The following is a 20817-nucleotide window of genomic DNA, read 5'->3' on the forward strand; positions in this document are numbered from 1 at the left end:
TTGCACTAAAAAAAAAAAACAAAAAAACAAAAACAGAAAAACAAAGCAAAACAAAAACTAGGGGCACCTGGGTGGCTCAGTCAGTTAGGTGACTAACTCTTGGTTTTGGCTCAGGTCATGGTCTCAGGGTCCTGAGATCAAGACCCGTGTCAGGATCCAGGCTCAGCACAGAATCTGCTTGTCCCTCTCGCTCCTATTTTCCTCTCTCTCTTTCCTAAATAAATAAATAAATTTTTTTAAAAAAACTAACTTCTCTGTGATAATTGATAAGGTGATCCTAAAGTTCATACAGAAATTCAAAGGACCCAGAATAAATAAAATGATCCTGAAGAAGAATAACCAAGTTGCCTGACTCAGAAACTTCCCAAACTGAAAATTACTACAAAGCTACAGTAATCAAGACAGTGTAGTACAGGAATAAGAATAGACATGTACATTCAGTTAAGAAATGGATAGACATTTTTCCAAAGAAGACATGCAGATGGCTAACAGACACATGAAAAGATGCTCAACATCACTCAGCATCAGGGAAATGCAAATCAAACTGCAATGAGATATCATCCCACACCTGTCAGAATGGCTAAATTTAACAACACAGGAAACAACAGATGTTGGTGAGGATGGGGAGAAAGAGGAATGTAAGAACATTATTGGTGGGAATTCAAACTGGTGCAGCCACTCTGGAAAACAGTATGGAAGTTCCTCAGAAAGCTAAGAATAGAACTAAGCTATGATCCAGCAATTGCATAACTGGGTATTTACCCAAAAGATTCAAAAATATTGATTTGAAGGGGCACAGGCACCCCGATGCTTATAGTAGCATTATCAACATTAGCCAAATTATGGAAAGAGCCCGACTGATGAATAGATAAAAAAGATACGGTATAGATACATACAATGGAATATTACTCAGCCATAAAAAGAAATGGAATCTTGACATTTGCAACAATGTGGATGGAGCTAGAGGATATTATGCTGAGTGAAATAAATCAGGCAGAGAAAGACAAATACCATGTGATTTCACTCATATGTGGAATTTAAGGAACAAGACAAATGAACACAGAGGCAAACCATAAGAAACTCCTAACTATAGAGAACAAACAGAGGGTTACTGGGGGGAGGTGGGCAGAGGTTGGATTAAATTGGTGATGGGTATTAAGGAGGGCACTTATGATGAGCACTGGGTGTTGTATGGAAGTGATGAATCACTAAATTCTACTCCTGAAACTAATATTACACTATATTTTAACTAACCAGAATTTAGATTAAAACTTGAAGCAAACAAACCAGAATTGAAAATTGAGAAAAAAAATCCTCATATTTATGGTTAATTGATTTTCAACAAGACTGTCAGGTAATCCCACATTGGATAGAAGAGTAGCTTTTAATGGATGGTACTGAGACAATTGAATGTCCATAAGAAAAAAAAAAGTTGGACATCTCCCTCATACCATATGTCAAAATTAACTAAAAAAATCAAAGACCTAAATGTTATGAGCTAGAAACTATAAAATGCCAAGAAAAAAAAAATGGAGGTGTAATCTTCATGACCCTGGATTGATTCTTAAATGTAACCCAAAAAGCAGAAGCAACAACAACAAAAAATAGGTAAATTAGACATCATCAAAATTAAAACCTATTGTGTATCAAAGGACACTGTAATAAAGTGAAAATACAACCCACATAATGATAGATTTACAATTGTATATCTGATAAGGGACTTGTACCTGGAATATTTATGTAACTATTACAACTCCTCAATAAAAAGGCAAATAACCTGACCCATAATTAGCAAAAGATTGGAATAGACATTTTTCAAAAGAAGAATACAAACAGCCGATGAACACATGAAAAAAGGTTCAACATCACTAGCTGTCAGAAATTTCATTGCCCTCAGGGATTTTAAGCCATCTCACAGTGACTGGATGGACCCTCATGGAAAATTTGTTCAGATGTCAACACTAATGACACCATACAAATCAGAAAAGGTAAGAAAAAGGTCTTTAACTACATAATGATGCCATCTAGAATATCAGGGCCACTCTCTCAAGCTAATCCCAAAATGAGTTTAGAGAACAAGGGAAAAAAGTTTGATTTGGGGTTTTTATGGTAGTTAGGGGATGGTGCTCTGTGAGAGGTCCCATGCATAAATAAGGCAGGCATGGCATAAAAATCTCTCTGGGCCAAAGGAAGGAGCATCAGAAGCTTGCTCAGACATGAGGGAGAGAGGCAGAGGAAGGGGCTTACTAGCAGTCAAACATCCAAAACAAAACAAAACAAAAAGAGGACTCAGATTGTTAATTACAAGGCTAATGCAAATCCAAACCTGTCAAAATATCACTCCTTGTCCACTAAGGTATCTATAATCAAAAGTAAAGAAATGGGGCACCTGCGTGGCTCAGTCAGTTAAGCATCTGATTTGGCTCAGGTCATGATCCCAGGGTCCTGGGATTGAACCCCACGTTGGGCTCTCTGCTTTGCAGGGAGTCTGCTTCTCCCTCTCACTCTCTGTGCTCTCTCTCGCTCTCTCTCAAGTAAATAAATAAAATCTTAAAACAATAATAAAGATAATAACAAGTGTTGGAAAAGATATGGGAGAAATTGGAGTGCTCTGAAAATGCTGTTGGGGATATAAAATGGCCCCACCACTGTGGAGAAAAGTCCTTCAGTTCCTCAGTTAGACATAAACTTCCCTTCTGGTCCACAGATTCCACTTCCAGGTATATAGCTAAGTAAAATAACAACACATGAGTACACAAAACTCAGACACAAATGTTCATTGCAGCATTATTCATGATAACTAAAAAAAAAAAAAAGAAAGAAAGAAACAACTCAAATGTCTACTACCAGGGGAATGGATAAATAAAACATAGTATGTCCACACAGTGGAATATTATTAGGCAATAAACAGGGAACAGAGTATTGATACATGGAATAATATGGATGAACTTTGAAGAAATTGAGCCAAATGAAAGAAGAGAGTGGGCACCTGGGTGGCTCAGTTGATTAAGCGACTGCCTTCGGCTCAGGTCATGATCCTGGAGTCCTGGGATTGAGTCCCACATCGGGCTCCCTGCTCGGCAGGGAGTCTGCTTCTCCCTCTGACCCCCTTCCCCCTCATGCTTTCTGTCTCTCATTCTCTCTCTCTCTGAAATAAATAAATAAAATCTTAAAAAAAAAAAAGAAAGAAGAGAGTAACAATGGGCACCTGTTGTGGGATTCCATTTATATGTAATGTCCAAAATAGGCAAATTTATAGAGACAGAAAGTAGTGCCATATCTCCCAGGACTATGGGGGCGGGTGGTTAAGGAGTGACAGTTACAGAATGTAAGATTTCTTTCTGTGGTTATGAAAATGTTCAAAAATTGATTAAGGTGATGGTACAAAACTCTATCAAAAGCCATTTAATTATATACTTTAAATAGATGAATTGTATGATTTGCGAATTATATCTCAATTGAGATGTTAAAATTTTCAAATAATAGTCTTCAACTTTTAACTCATATCTAATACAAAAAAAAATTCAGAGTGGTTTTCATGACCTAAATATAAAATCTAAAACTATAAAACTCCTCTAGAAAAAAATAAAAAAGGAGAAAAAACTGTGTGACCTTGGATTAACCAAACTGTTGTTAGACACAATACCAAATATATGATCTGTAAAAGAATAACTTGATAAATTGAGCTTTATTTCAATTAAAAATCTTTGCTTAGGGAATATGTATTCATTGCTAGTGAAAACTGCAAGATAGTTCAACAATATCTGAAAAAATTTGTCTATTTTTAATAAACTTATTCCCACCATATGACCAAGAATTTTCTCTTCTAGATTTCTACCTAATAGAAATGAAACACTGTGTTTACATGAAAATCTGTATGTGAATGTTTATGGAAACTTTATCTATAATACCAAACACTGGAACAACCCAGATGTCTTTCAGCCTGTGAATGCATAAACAATCTGTGGTACATTCATATACATTAACATCTCTTTCTTATTAAAAGAAACAAACCAGTTATTCATGCAATAACCTGGATGTCTCTTAAATGTTTTTGTAAAGTGAAAGAAGCCAGACCCAAAAAGGTACATGATGTATGATTCTTTTCATATTACATTCTGAAAAACAGCAAGATTAAAGGGAAGAAAACAAGTCCATGGTTGCAGGGTTTGGGAGGGCAGGCACTGTCTGCAGAGGGACAGCTTGGGGGACTGCTTGGGGTGATAGAGGTATTCAGCATGGAAAGATATTAGTAGACACACAATTCAATTCATTTGTCTAACCCCCATAAATCTGTACAACACAAAATTTTAATTTTGTGTAATTTAAAAAAAAATCACCAACATGTGGAAGTGATTGATTCTTCAAAATAATCAAGATCATGAAAGACAAAAATAGATTCAACGATCACAGATTGGAGGTGGCATGATAACTGTAATTCAATGTGGGGTCTTGGATTGAATTCTGGAACAGAAAAGGGGCATTAGTGGAAAACTGATAAAATCCAAATAAACTCTATCATTTAGTTAATAGCATTGTACCACAATTAATTTCTTAGCTTGGATAAAGTTCCCTCGATTATGTAAGATAACATAAGGGGAAACTACAAAATGGCTATATAGGAATTGCAAACCTTCTGAGTCTAAAATTATCTCAAAATTAAAAAAATAGAAAATATTAAAACGAATTGCACCAGGTTTAAAGAATTCTTCTTTAAATATATATTCTTTAAATATAAATTCTTCTCCAAATATATATCTCTTATATTAACTCATCATATTTTTAATCGTATTTTGTGCTGTGGTAGGCTAATAATGCCTCCTCCACTCACATGTGTACATACGTGCACACATATACACAAAGCTGTCCATATTCTAATCCCTGGAAACTGTAAATCTGTTACTTTATGTGGAAAAAAAATATTTTACAGATGTGGGATCTTGAGTTGAGGGTATTATCCTGGCTTATTCTGGTAAACCCAAATTTATAATCACAAGGGCTCTTATAAATTGGAGGCAGGTAGGTTGAAGTCAGAGGCAGAGCAAGGGGACCACGTAATGTTAAGAACAAAGATTTGCAGACGCTACCATGTGGGCCTTGAAGATGGAAGAAGGGAATACATGGAATGCAGTTCTAGAAGCTAGAAAAGGAAAATAGAAGATTTTCCCCCAGAGTTTCTAGAAGGAGTATGACCATGCTGATTCCTTAATTTTGTCCCAGTAAAACGAATTTTGAACTTTTGACCTTCAGACTTTAAGAAATAAATTTATGTTGTTTTAAGCCACTAAAATGGTGGCAGTTTGTTATAGCGACAATAGAAAAGTAAAACATACAAATACATTTTAGTCACTGTTTATGAGTAAAGTGGGATAAAAATTGATGCATTTAATTCTATTTTAATTCAATAACAAAAATGTGTCTGTTCCAATTATAATTCACATTGACATGTTTAGATTTTTTTAGCCCGGGAATAAAAACTGCTACCTTGAAATGGTATTAGAACATCTTCCAGTAGACTTAGATTTCAAATTTAGCTTGCTATTCACAAATAATCACTGATGACTTCTGTATTCAAAATACAGGCATGTCGATGTCACATTCTGTCGTAACCATGGTCCTTTCTCACGTTATAGTCTCATGAAATCTTTATAAGCTCACTCCTTCACAGGAAGTAAAAGACTATCTGCTGAGAGCAATGCCCTCCAAAAACTCAGCATGGAGTTTGTTTGGGGGATATTGGAGCCTTGCATGTCTATGATGTGGGAGAGGAAAGACAATGATGCTAGATGGGCAGACCTCACGTTATTTTTCTTCGGCCTAATAAAGTACATATGTTCAGACAGAGGCTTGAAGTTACCAGATTAGAGGATGTTTCAATGTCTGTCATGTATATGTTTTGGCCCCATATCCTAGTTCTTCTGGTTAACAGTTTGGTATTTTGAATGATGTAATTACTTAACATTTCTCTCTGTTTCTCCATCTGAAAGCTAGTTAATATCTGTATCACTGAGTTGTGAAAATCAACTTAATGGAGACAAAATGTAACAACTTAAAAATAATGAAATTGTGTGTAGTATATAAGAGATAAAAATAATATTTTTGCTATTGCCATTATTTAGAACTTTATTTAGAAGGATTTATCTTGGGCGCCTGGTTGGCTCAGTCTGTTAAGTGTCTGTCTTTGGTTCAGGTCATGATCTCAGGGTCCTGGGATCCAGTCCAGCATCAGCATCAGGCTCCCTGCTCAGTGGGGGGCCTGCTTCTCCCTCTCCCTCTGCCTGCAGTTCCCCCTGTTTGGGCATGCTCTCTCTCTCTGACAAATAAATAACATCTTAAAAAAAATGATCTTTTCATGCTATAAAATTAGCAGTAGGAGATATGATAGAAATTTCCTAGTGATGGTAAAACCTAATGTAGGATTTTTTGAGTCAAGTAATGAATCATTATTTCTTTGCTGAGTTATACATTTCTTGAATATCAAGACACTCCAGAGATTAACCTAACCCACTTTCAGTACTTAGTTCAACAATAATTCAAATTTAATTATAAAAATTTACTATTTTCATGAATGCAATTTTCTGATTCAAAAGTGGTAACAATGATTTGCACTAAACCAACAATGAGGTACTAAGGAGGGTCTCACAGGGGAGTTCCTTCTGTCTGTAGAAATGACAAATGTGTATTTAGTAAAAAATTGCACATACAAACTGGAACTTTTAGTAGTTGAAAGAGCTAAACTAAATCATTTATGTTATTCTTTATAATCTTTTAAGATAATGACTTTCTTTGTCAACACTTATTTTTTAAAGTATTTTAGAAATAAAAACTCTATATTCCAATTTCTCTATTTTTTACTTAGTGGAGTCTGGATAAAAGAAGTCTTGTTGTGCATGTCATATTCTTTCCAGTGCAACCATAAAAGGCATTTACAATAGCCACAGTTTGGTGACATAAATTATTAACAACTATTTGTACAACAAATATTAGTATGTCTAGAAATTTTGAGTTCATGAAAATCTGTAAGCCTCTCAATTCTATTCTGAGGATGCCTACTTCCATTTTACAGGGGAGGAGCGACAGCTCATTTTCTCTAAAATGATATAGTCCATAATTGGTAAAGCCAGATCTTGTACACAAACCCAATGTCTTTCCCCCTATATTTTATATCCTCACTTAAAATCACTTAAATGGTATAATTAACTCATCTTTATGGTTTTAGCCTGTAAAAGTGATGTGGTGGAATTCAGTTTTTCTGACTCCGTGCCTGCTGCATCAGTCCTGCACCTTTACATGGATGCTGCAGGTGACTCTTCAGTTTGTACTGAGCATCTTTAACATGGTTGACCAGGAATAAGAAACAGAATGACAGCTAGCTCAGACCTATGTCTTTAGTGAAGAGATATTTCTAACTATATCGTGAACAGGAAAAAGTTCAACTTTTAGTCAGTAATTTCTCATTAATAAAGAGAAAGTCAGTACATCTGATTTATTGGGGTATCTTTTCTTACCAGGACAGAAATGTGTTCATATCCGGGGTTTTATTTTCCACTGAATTACCTGATGGGTATATTATTCTGAATCACCTGAACCAAAGGGTTCTTTTTAAAATAAGCGATATAAAAAGAGTAACAGTGCTAATGGCACAATAAAATTGACAGGTTGAAAGTAAAATGCCAGAAATATAAAAAACAAAAGTTCTCATAGCAATATTAACCCACGATGTAGCACACAATGTCTAAATTATAGAGGATTTGCTGACCTAAGCAGCAAGCTAAAAACCCCCTCTGTAAAACCAAGAATACCAAATTTCAATACAGTTTTCATGCCATCACGAGCATGTCTTAATAAAATGTTTGCATTATTGATGTATTATTATTGGTGTTTCAGTTAGCATTTATGACAAAAAGGAAATCTGCTTTTAGTTTTGGAGAAGAACAAACATGAATCTAGGTTTTTTCTCCCCTTGGAATCCCTTGGCTTTGATTGTGTTCATTCACCCGTTTGCCTCTCAATTTTCTTATCTCTAAAGTGGGGGGAAATATTTGTGTTGCAGAGTAAGGAAAAGACTTAGTAGCAGATATAGTGTAAGCTCTATATTAACATTACTTCCATTCTCATAGGAAAGAATTCTCAAATTCCAACACAATTATACCACATGATACAAAACAAGAAAATCAGGCATATATGGCCATTACACTCATTCAGTGGGCTTCTAAATCTTCATTATATTACTGAACTGATGTTCTGATTTCTTAATATGTTTTAATTATTTTTTAAAATTTTAGTCTAGCAGAATTTGACATATACAATAATTTGGGAAAGATGGTAAAGGGATGTAATAAAAATTCTGAAATAGCATAATCAAAAGTCACTTAATGACTGATAATAATTAGAAGAGACTGGCCAAGTGAACTCTGGCAACAAGGAGGGAGCCAGGCATGAGGTCAGTGAGATAAGGTTGTTGAGCAAGATAGATTGAAGAACTTAGTTAAGAAGAGCAGCCATTCATGTTTTCCTTCCTGGGAGAAAAGGCAGGTGGCTGTCTTCATCTGCACAGTGAGAGGGGTTTAGTTAGAATACATACAAAAAGTGCATTCAACTCTGACATCTACCTCTTATTTTATTATGAAAAAGATGCATTTATTTTAGTGTATAAAAATCTCAACTCTACATATTTTTAATCTCATTCATGTTTCTCCCCTCTCCCCTGCCCCTCTGCCTCTTCTGCCCCCTTCTCCCCCTCCTCCTACTTTTCCTCAACCTCTCCCACCATTTTTCCTTCTTAAGGAATGGTAGAAAACCCTCCATTATATTCTGTTAATTATCTAACAAACAGGATTGATAATCCAGTCTTATGAATGCTGTTTTGCTTTCATTTTTTACATTATTTTGATTTTTTTCTCTACTTAGTATTATTCCACTCCTACTGAAACAAAGATATCCCTATCAAATAAGTGTCTTAGTCAACTCTGAGCTACTTCCTGTCTACAGCTATAATGATTTTCCTACAGGTCCATGCTGACGGTCTGTTTTCTCACTGCCATGTTTAGGTTGCCCCCTGAATCTCACCTTTTAAACTATGAAATCCTTTTAGGATCTCTGAACTTCTCCTTGTCCCATTTATATTTGTAACACACCTCATCACTTTATTTATTCATGTGTCATTTCTTTGCTAAAAGGGTTTGAGGCAGAATGAAATAAATGTCATAAATGCTAAAGCTAAAGAATAAGAATAGAATTTTTTAAAAATCAGAAATTGGAAAGAAGAAAGAAAATATGTCTGCTACAACATACTTAGTTGACTGTCTGCTCCCTGGCAGTCAAATCATTATGGGCTATATGCTGTTAAATTTTATTTCTTCATAAAAGAGAAGAAACTTGTAAATTAAAAAAAAAGCACTGGGTGTTATACGAAACTGATGAATCATTGAACACTACATCAGAAACTAATAATGTATTATATGTTGGCTAACTGAGTGTAAATTTAAAAAGTAAATAAAAATAAAAATAATTAAAATTTTAAAAATTTAAAAATATTAAAAAAAATTAAAAATAAATAAAAATAATTTGAAGAAACACTCCATTTTATTTTAGGAACATATTAAACAGAAATCTGTCACGTGGTGGCTTGTATAAGGAAATATTGTAGATCATAGTAATGTAATTGATAATATTGTCTTCGAGCAAATACAGATTTTTTTAATAATTTATTTTTTAAGAAAACACGCTGTCACATTATAATAGACCCATTGAAGGCAGTTGTACAAGTAGCAAAATGTATTATCCATATTTTATAGTTTTTGGTGTTTAAAAATGTTCACCAAAGTTACATACACATTTTTAAATGAAATAATACAAAATATCTCTCTGTCCCAACCCACCCTTCAGTTTTATTTCCCAATGCAGTTGTTTTAGTGAACTGCTTTGTCTGTTATCTCCAAATAACATACTTCTACTACAATTTCATAATTTATCATTAATACATTATTGCTGGCCACCTATTACAATGCAGGAGGATTCAGCTTTATGATTCACATGCACACAAACACGTACTTTCACACTTTCCTTCCCCCATCCCCTAGAATATAGTTTATCTCTAATCTGAATGAAACAATTAGGTTTTAAAGCACTATAACTAAAAAAGAGTTATCAAAAAATTGTATTATAATGATATTTCTTAGTGGATAAGCTCCATGGTGACGATGATTTTTGTCGTTCTTTTTGTAATTGTTCATCATATATGTCCAGAGTCTAAACAGTTTCTGATTCATAGTCAGTGTTCAATAAAAAACTGCTGAATATATAAATTTATTTTATAATGTCTCTGTTTCTTTCTTAAATTAATAATTGCATCATTTTTCTTTGAAATTTACCATTGATATATCTTTATGTTTTTATTTTTCCAAAAGCTCCTTTTGATTATTTTTCTACAGAAGTTGTTTGCCTTGACATATCGCAGTCAGAGATCTTGATCTGATTATTGCAGACTGAATGACCTACAAGTTATAGTAACAAGTTATAATAAGTAAAGATAAAAAAGCTTTAGAAACTTGTGAAAATGACAGCCATACATAGGAAGCAAGTAGAAGCGCTAATCTTTTATTTTCATTCATTTTAGCACAAATTTAAGAGCATATTAATTTAGTCATGCACTCATTCATTAAACAGACATTTTGGAACACTAATTACATGCTGGATACTGTGCTTACATTGAGTGTCAAAGATACACTCCTCAACATATTTGCAGCCAGGGGAGTGAGACCTGTAACAAACCAGGCCATTGCACTCAGAATGGTACCAGAGGGTAGAGTATGTAGACAAAGGAGAGAAAAATGAAGGACTATGGGGCACCTGGGTGACTCAGTAGGTTAAGTGTCTGACTCTCAATTTCAGCTCAGCTTATGATCTCAGGCTTGTGAGATCAAGCCCCAGGTGAAGCTCTGTGCTTGGCGTAGAGTCTACTTAAGAGTCTCTCTCTTCCTCTCCCTCTGTCCCTCCTCCCTCCCTTTCCCTCTCTTAAAAAATTTAAAAAATAAAAATGAGGGACTACATGATAGAAGATAATCTCAGGGAGTGTTTATAGTATTTTGTGGCATTTGGTCAGTTCATATAAGATAAATGAGCAACTAGGAAAATAGAGGAAAAGAATCAAAGCTTGTACTCAAGCATAGAGCAAAAATGCATAGTATAAAATGTTTGCAGCACGGGCTTATCGGGCAGAAAGGCCAGATAATAAAGGAACCTCTCAGGCCAGTTAGCAATGTGTCACTTTGGCTTTTGACAAAATTTAAGAGAAAGATTTGAATTTAGGGAAGATCATTTTGACAGCTGTATGTAGCATGTACTGAAGGTGGAAAGACTGAATATGGAGAGACCCCTGAGGAAGCTGTTGCACTAGGATAAAAGAGGGTGTTGAAGCCCTGAACTTAGAAATCGTCAGTAGGTTCTAGAGAAGTGGATAGAACTTAGAATTAAACAGAAGGCTAAAAGCAAATGATTTATATCTGAGAAAAGATCAATTTAAAAATCACACATTTATTGATGCCTGTCTTGACACTAGAACTGAAAGCTCCTAGCCAAATCAATAGAGCTCTTTGGAACTTAGACATGGTTTATCACAAGGAATTGTCATACCTAATTTTTAATTTTGGTAAACAAAAACAGTACTCACAACCTAGTTCATATATAGCAATCCCTGCCTTCACAAAGATTAATTCTGGTCAAAAAGGAAAAGCATACTACAATTGAAACAATTCAGAACACTATAATTAGAGGCAGATCATAAATATAATACCAATTCTTTGGAGAAGAGGGGTCAGGGAAGATCAAGCATAATAGAGTTTCAGACCTATCACTTACTTTGAACTTTGAAACATGTCAAACCAAATAGGTTTCCAAAACCAAGATTAAAATGGAAAGTGATTGTTAACATTTCTTCAACAATAATAATTGGTACCTAGTGAGCCCATACTCTAGTAAAAAACAGAGCAAATTTATCTTTCCAATATATGATTTAAAAGAAAGCAAATGGACTAGGATTACAGAAGTTAATCAAAAGTGAAAAAGAAAAGTTGGTTTAGCACACGTAATTTACATTTCTGCTCTGCAACTTCTTTCTTTATTTTGAATGTAAGACCACATCAAAATTTATACCATTTCCATGAATATTTACTGTGTGCTCATGGAGCAGAGCTGACACGGGGGTCAGAACAGCTAACTCAACAAGCTCCTCTCCTAGAGAGAACATGACAACTTAATTTCTAGAAAATGCCTTTATTTCTGTGCCACCCATGTGTTCCTTTGAACTTTTTCTCTACACAAAATAAAAATAAGAAAAAGAAATAATAATATGATACAATATATATGTGGGTGCCTATGTGTGCTTATTCTGATGAAAATTCTAAATGAAATTTTTAAATTCTTTATATCCACAAAAGTATCACCACAGTAAGCCAATTAATCCCGTGATGGAAAATAGTTATTAACCAATAAACTCCCTTCATAGATATTTCACTAAAAGTGGCTAAATGATGGAGGGAAAACATCAGAAAGAGACTTGATGGAGGTAGTCATCAACCAAACAGGAGCCTGCAAAAGTAGGTTACATGCTCCACTCAAGGCAGCTTTTCATTCCTATTATTCAGACTATTAATATTAATGGATTCTGGGAGAGAAAGTTAGGGACCTAGTCTTCCATCTTGCTGTGCAGAAACTGAATATTGCATGATACAGAATAAATGGAGTGTTACTGATGCCATTTTGTCTCAAATGAAGCTGTGCCAGAGAGCAATCCCTTATCCTCACTCTCTCTTTTTTGGTTGGAGTTCAGACAAAAAGTAGCTTAAAAAAATAAACACAGTCTTAGCTTACAAAAGCTGATAGACCTGAATTAAAATAGGGTGACTCGGGAGTCAGTCTGCCCTGGTCTCTACCCATAAGCAAGGCTGCACTCCTCCGGCTCAGCAAAGTGCAGACTTGTCCATTGGAAATGTAATTTGAACATGATTTAAGAGTAAGAAGACTTATTATGGATTTTTTCCCCTACCACAGAGGTGTTTGCACTCGATGTCCAAGGAAAATTAATCATGGAATTAAAATGGACTGACTGCCTTCATTAGCTGTAAAGTTCCCATTTTTCATTAAGTGCTGGGAGGCTGAGTGATTTCATAAAAAGGTTTTTAGAGCACAAGGCACAGGATATTAAAGATAATAAAGATAGCCAACTCCACCGCCTGGAAGGGGACTTTACTCTGAGGGATGCAAATTCATTGCCATTTATGGCTGAATAGAGTAGAGTTCAGGGAGGCTTACACATTCCCCAGCTTTGGGCATCTCATTTAGAATTTCGAAGGGGAGTTGAAATTGGTATGTTTTGGGTCAGAGGATGATATTTGCTGCATTTCCATCTATGTGTTCATGAAAGAAAAAACTTCTTTGTGATGGCTTAAAACTACTTGGAAAAATAAAAGGAATGAAAGAAAAAAAGGCTTTTTTTTTCCTTTTCAGTACTGCCAAAATGACTGATCTGAAGTGTTTGAGTCAAAAAGAGTGTACAGATTACTACCAATATTTATTTATTTATTTTTTTAAAAAGATTTTATTTATTTATTTATTTGAGAGAGAGAGAATGAGAGCACGAGAGGGAAGAGGGTCAGAGGGAGAAACAAGACTCCCTGCCGAGGAGGGAGCCTGATGTGGGACTCCATCCCGGGACTCCAGGATCATGACCTGAGCCGAAGGCAGTCGCTTAACCAACTGAGCCACCCAGGCGCCCAGATTACTACCAATATTATATAGGAATAGTTGACTCAAGTGTAGTTTTACATGAGTGAAAAACTTACAAACATGATATTTCCTTGGTAGATAGCTCCTCTATGATTTGGCTGTGTTAAAACTATTGAGAACACTTGTTGCCTGCCTTTTGCGTTAAAAACACCAGTCTAAGATCATTTGCTCAGTGCAATGTGATTTTCAGAATTACTTCCAGGAAGTGGCAGTGTCATATGTTTAGTCTATTAAAACCTACAGAAGATATCATTTCAAGGACAAATACAGTAATTGGGATGGCAGGGTGAAGGCAGATGGAGGGATTTAACAAAGGATAATTGTTTTTATCCTGAACATTTTAGTAGGATTTTCAAGTGACATTTAGTAATCTTACCCAACGTCAGTGGTCAAGAGAAAAATAAAATAATAGAAGAAAATATGTTGTTCTACAGATGGTTTCTAAGCAACATGAATTAGAACAACCCCTTTAGAGCCAAACACATAGTATGGTTTCAGTAAATCTATGATTTGTTTTATAAAGTGTCTAGATGGAATAACTCTCCAGATCTGTTGGTCTTATCTTCAGTTATTTTTAATTATAGAAAATTATTAAAAATTAACATGTCAGTATGTATAGCCTTAGTAAACCATTGAAGTGCTTTTTTTTTTAAAGATTTTATTTGTTTCTTTGACAGAGAGAGACACAGTGAGAGAGGGAACACAAGCAGGGGGAATGAGAGAGGGAGAAGGAGGCTTCCTGCCGAGCAGGGAGCCTGATGTGGGGCTCGATCCCAGGACCCCGGGATCATGACCTGAGCTGAAGGCAGACGCTTAACGACTGAGCCACCCAGGCGCCCCCATTGAAGTACTTTTAAGAAGCTGATCCAAAGTCTAGAATGAGGAAGCAGGTATGTTATATGCTGGACACTTGTGCAAGTAGAAAACAGTGTGCAAGACAATGTCAAGACTCTCTAGGTGTTATGTTTAGTTCCCATAGAATCTTCATGGTGTTCCTAAAGTAGGGTTTAATTTCTTAAGTTTCAAATGACAAAGAAAAGCTCAGAAGTATAGAGTTAATGGCTTAAGTAACCATAGCTGACAATCATCACAGGCAGGTTTGAAACCTGAGTCTGTCTTGCCTGGACCTCAGGTCTCTTCACCAGAGCATCACCATGGTATTGCAATCTTATGCTACTGCTCTGTGCCAACAAAAGAAGAGCACTTTTAATGAGGGACTGTGGGAGTACAGGGCATTTGTATGCTGTGAACTGTTATCCTCTGTGAAATAGGTCAAAATCATCTTTTTTTCTGAAGAAAGAAATGTACTGACAAGAGAAAAAAAAGTTTATATTTATAGGTCTTATTCTCAGCCAAACATTGATTTTGTTTTCTTTTTTTCTGAAAAATGTCAACTTCTGGACATATTTAAGCATGAAAGAGATTTGAAAGAGAGTAATGACAATCAAAAGCTGAACTTGATGAGAGAATCAGTGGTTAAGGTTATTATGATGGTGAATATCAAACAGAAAAAACATATTTCATCCTTAAATGTACAGTTGCCCTGGGGACAAATGTGATAGAACATCGGACATTGGTAACATCCCAGACAAACTTGGACTGGCATCCTGCTTGTGATTTTTTTGGAAGTTTTATCCCTCTACCTTTCCTCCCTGTTTGCAAAATTGGACAGCATTAAAAGTAGTTATACTTATTTCTGACACCTTTATTAAGATAGAATTCAAACATAATAAAATTTACCTATTTACAATATACATAGTAGGGCACCTGGGTGGCTCATTAGTTAAGGGTCTGTCTTCGGCTCAGGTCCTGATCCTGGCATCCTGGGATCAAGTTCCGCATCTGGCTCCTTGCTCAGCAGGGACCCTGCTTCCCTCTCTCCCTCTGCCTCCCCCCAACTTGTATTCTCTCTCTCTCTCTCTCTGTCAAATAAATGAATAAAACATTTCTTTAAAAATAAAATAAAGTACACATAGTAGTTTTTAGTTTTAGTACAAAAACAGAGTTGCTCAAATGTCATCATGACTAAGTAGAGAACATTTTCTTCACCCCAAAAAGAAAGCTGCAGCCATTAGCAGTCAACCCCCTTCACACCATTGCCCAAATTCCCTGTCTAGGGCAAACACTAATCTATTGCCTTTCTCTGTATATTTGCCTATTCTGGATATTTCATTTAGATGGAATCATACAATGTGCAGTCTTTTTTTAACTAATTTTTTTCACTTAACATGTTTTTTAGGGTACATCCATGTTGTAACATGTATTAATACTTCATTTCTTTTTATTGATCTCCATCAGATGGAGATGTTTATCCATTCTGTGGTTGATGAACAGTTGGGTTGTTTCTACTTTTTGGCTATAAACATTCATGTATAAGCTTTTGTGTAGACATATATTTTCCATTTTGGGGGATACATATCTAAGAGTACAATTATAAGATCATGTTGGCAACATTATGTTTAATCTTTTTAGGGAAATAGCAAACTATTTTTCAAGTGGCTGCCCCATTTTACATTCCTACCAGCAGTGTGCAAGAGTTCCAATTTATCCACATCCTCATCAGCAGCTTTGTTTTTGTTGTTGTTGTTGTTGTTTCATCATAGCCATCCTTGGTGTGAAGTGGTATCTCTTTGAAGTTTTGAATAGCATCTCCCTAATGACATGTTTGGCATCATTTCAAGAGGTTATTTGTCATTTGTGTATCTTCTTGGGAGACATACCTATTCAAATAATTGGCACCTTTTTAATGGAGTTGTCTTTTTATTATTCAGTTGTAAGAGCATTTATATACTCTAGATGTAAGTTCCTACCAAATATATTATTTGTATTTCATTCATTCTTCGTGTTGTCTTTTTACTTTCTTTCTGGTATCAATTGCAGCATCAACAATTTTATTTAACACAGCCTAATTTATCTATTTATTTTTTCACTTGTGTTTTAGAATACCATCTAAGAAACCATTGCCCAGCCTGAGATCATGAAGACTTACATCAATGTTTTATTCTATGAGTTTTACATTTTTAGCTCTTACACTTAGGTATGGTCCACTTTGAGTTAATTTTTGTTTATGACGTGATATAAGGGTTTTGCCTCTAGATTTTCAATTGTCCCACGACCATATGTGAAAACAAATGTTCTTTCCTTGTTGAATTGATTGTCATCCCTACTGAAAATCAATTGAACTAAATTGAGTAAAACAGGGGCGCCTGGGTGGCTCAGTTGGTTAAGCGACTGCCTTTGGCTCAGGTCATGATCCTGGAGTCCTGGCATCGAGTCCCACATCGGGCTCCCTGCTCAGCAGGGAGTCTGTTTCTCCCTCTGACCCTCTTCCCTCTCGTGCTCTCTATCTCTCATTCTCTCTCTCTCAAATAAATAAATAAAATATTTAAAAAAATAAATAAATTGAGGAAAACATATAATTGTCAAATGGTTGGGGAAGTGAAATCTGTCTGAGCTAAACATAAATCCACACAATTAACATGGGAAGGCTTTCTTTCCTGAAATGAAGTATCTTGTGACCTTGTTAATTGAATGTTCATGAGAAACCATTCATGTCAAATTTTTGAAATGTGTATTCTACTAATTTCTTCCTTATTACACTTTTGTTTTAATTAAATGGCTATTTATCTGAATTGTTTATTCAAATATAAATAATGCTTTTCTATTATTTCAAAACACCTTTATGTAGAGGTATAGAAAATTGAAGAATAACATTTAAGTTAAATATCAGTTAGAGTTATTGAACTTAAATTTTTCACTACCAACATATTAATTCTTTGGTGATACAATGGATTTATACATATAATATGAGTATCCCATTGATTTTGCTTATTCTTTAACTAAGGGGCAGGAACAAAACTAAATTACCTTAGTGTCCAACATTCTCCTATTTCATTATATAAGGGAGCCTCACATTGAGTGGTTATAATGTGCAATAATAATAATTTATTATGTGAAAGTCGTCAATCTACATGGTTATAAAAGACTATAAACACATCTTTATTTTATTATATTTCATTAAGATTTTATTTATTTTGGAGAGAGAGTGAGAGCGAGAGAGCAACAGGAAGAGCAGAGGGAGAATGAAAGAGATAGAATCTCCAGCAGAATCTCTGCTGAACACAGTGCCCCACACAGGCTTCAATCCCAGGACTCTGAGATCATGACCTGAGCCAAAACCAAGAGTTTTACCTAACATTTAACAAGAATTAACACAAAATGTCTATCATCCCTTCTAGAAAACAGAAGCAGAGTGAATACTTCCCTACTTATTTCATGAAACCAAAACCAGAGAATATGACAAAAGAAGAGAGGAGAAGAAAAATGAAAGAAAATTAAGACACTAATATCACTTATGGAGAGAGATGCAAAGATTTTCAAGGTATTAGCAAATATAATTCATCAAAACATAATTATATATCATGACTATGTGGGGCTTATATAAGGGACACAAAGATAATTCAATATTTGAAAATCAATCAATATACTCCACCAGGTTAGGTAGAATTCTACAATAAAGTTAGTGTGGCCTGAAGATTTTTTTGGGGTGGCAGGTTTATTAATTACAAATTCAATTTACATAATAGTTTTAGGACTATTCACATGATTTCATATGTGGTAAATTGTGGTAGTTTGTGCTTTTGGAAAAATTCTTGCATTTCAGCTAAATGTCAAATTTACAAGTGTAGAGGTGTTCATAGTATTCCCTATTATCCTTCTGATGTTTGCAGTCTGTGTTCCATTTTATTTCCGGTATTGGCAATTAGTGGTCTCTCTCTTTTTACTTTGCCAATATTGCTAGAGATTTGTCAATTTTATTGATCTTTTTGAAGAATGAACTTTTTGTTTCATTTATTTTTCCATTGATTTTGTTTTCAATTTTATTAATTTATCCTCTAATCTCTATTATTTCATTCTGCAGAAGTGAGATTTGTTTTGCTCTACTTTTTTTCTAGGTTCTTGCGATGGGTGTTAAAATTATTAATCGGAGACATTTTCTCTTCTGCAAGTAAGCATGCAGCGTTATAAATTTCTCTCTTAACACTGCTTTAGCTGTCTCATAGGTTTTGATATTCCTGTCTTCACTGTCATTTAGTTCAGTGTATGTTTTAGGTTTCCTTCCGCTCACAGATTGCTTAAAAGTGTATTTGATAAATTCCAATGTATTTCATATTTTTCTCTTATCTTTCTTTTTTGTTTCTAGCTTGATTCCATTGTTGCCGTAACACACTTTCTGTATGGTATCAATTCTTTTTAACTTGTTCCTTGTTGAGATTTGTTTGATGACCCCAGATATTGCCTGTATTGGTGTTATGTTCCATGGATACTTGAAAATTATAACTATTACACTGTTGTTGGGTAAAGTCTTTGATAAAGACTAATTATATCCTGTTGGTTGATGGTGTTTTGAGTTCTGTTTCCTTGATGATTGACTCTAATTGTTTTATCAATTGTTGAGAGAGAGATACTTGTCTCCAAATAATTGTGATTTGTCTATTTCTCTTTCAGTTCTATCAGTTTTTGCTTTGTCAATTTTGCAGTTCTCTTTGTTGGTACAGACCCATTTAGAATTGCTCTCTATTTAGTGTTTTGACCATTTTATTATTGTGTAATGTTTTCCTGGGCCTCTGGCATTTTTCTTAGCTGTCTTTTAATATTGTTGCCTCTTTTTTTTTATTAAGATTTGCATTATATATAGTTTTCCATATTTTTCTTTTCAACCTACCTACATTGTCATAGTTTAAGTGGATATTTAGTAGAGATAATATAGTAGAGTCAGCTTTTTAATCCAGTCTGTCTATACCACTCAACTGTTTTTTGAGGCCTTTAAATTTAATGTAATTATTGATATGTTAAGCTTAACTGTGTCATTTTATTTATTTATTTTTTCATTTTCTTCTTGTCCTCTCTGTTTTCTGTTTCTCTTTTCCTATTTCTGTCTACCTGTGGATTACTTGAACAGTTTTTGAATTCTGTTTGGATTTAGCTATATTGTTTTGAGTATATCTCATTGTATAGTTTTTTAGTGGTTTCTCAACATATATGTTGACTTATCACAGTCTATTGGTACCAATGTTTTACAAGTTCATGTAAATTTAGAAACCTTAACTCCCTTTCTTCTCCATTGAGAATGTAATTGTCTCACATATCTCCTGTATATTTTGAGTTTTTTGCTTCAACTGTCAAGTATAATTTAGAAACTGAGGAGAAGAAAAATATATTTCACTTATGGTTTTACACTTTCTGTTGTTTTTCTTCCTTCCTGATATTCTAAGATTCTTTCTTTCATCATTTTTTTTTCCTTTTGACAAATCTCTATAGCTATTCTTTTAAGATAGGTCTCCTGGCCACATATTCTCTTAGTTTTCCTCTATTTGACAAAAAATTCATTTCCTATTGTTCTTTTTTTTTCCTGGATTCAAAATTCTGTACTGGTAGTTCTTTTCCTTCTGCAATTGAAAACATTTGTGTCATTACTTAGTGGGTGGCCTCTATGGTTTGGAATAAGAAACCCACTGTTATTCAAGTTGTTTTATTCTCTATAGGGAAGGTTCTGTTTCTCTTCTCTGCTTTCAAGATTTTTCCCTTTGTCTTTAGTTATCAAGAGTTTGAGTAGGATATGGTTCAGTGTGGATTGATTTGCATTTATCTTTTTTGGGGAATTTTCCCAGGTTATTGAACCTGTACCTTTATGTTTTCTTCTCATGTTTGCAAAGTTTTCAGTAATTACTTATCTGAGCACTTGTTTTAGCCCTGCCATTGATCTCTTTTTATGAAGTTATGCATTTCAGTGTTGGCATCTGTTGTCTTTTCATTCAAGGTGAAGGTGAGATTTCCTAGGTTTTTATATGATGAGAAAAACCTGGACATCTTGGGCATTATGCTCTGAGACTCTGGATCTTATATAACCTTCTGTTTTTGATTGGCTCCCTCTGACACTGGTCTAGCAGGTGAAGAGAGAGTGCCACCTCATGACTGTCAGGTCTAGGTAGAAATCTAGCCACCTCCCCCTCCGTTAACACCTGAGAGAGG

This window comes from Callorhinus ursinus, unplaced genomic scaffold, assembly GCF_003265705.2.
Source record: "Callorhinus ursinus isolate GAN/ISIS: 27379988/994484 unplaced genomic scaffold, GSC_fseal_2.0 scaffold2, whole genome shotgun sequence".
Lineage (NCBI taxonomy): Eukaryota > Metazoa > Chordata > Mammalia > Carnivora > Otariidae > Callorhinus > Callorhinus ursinus.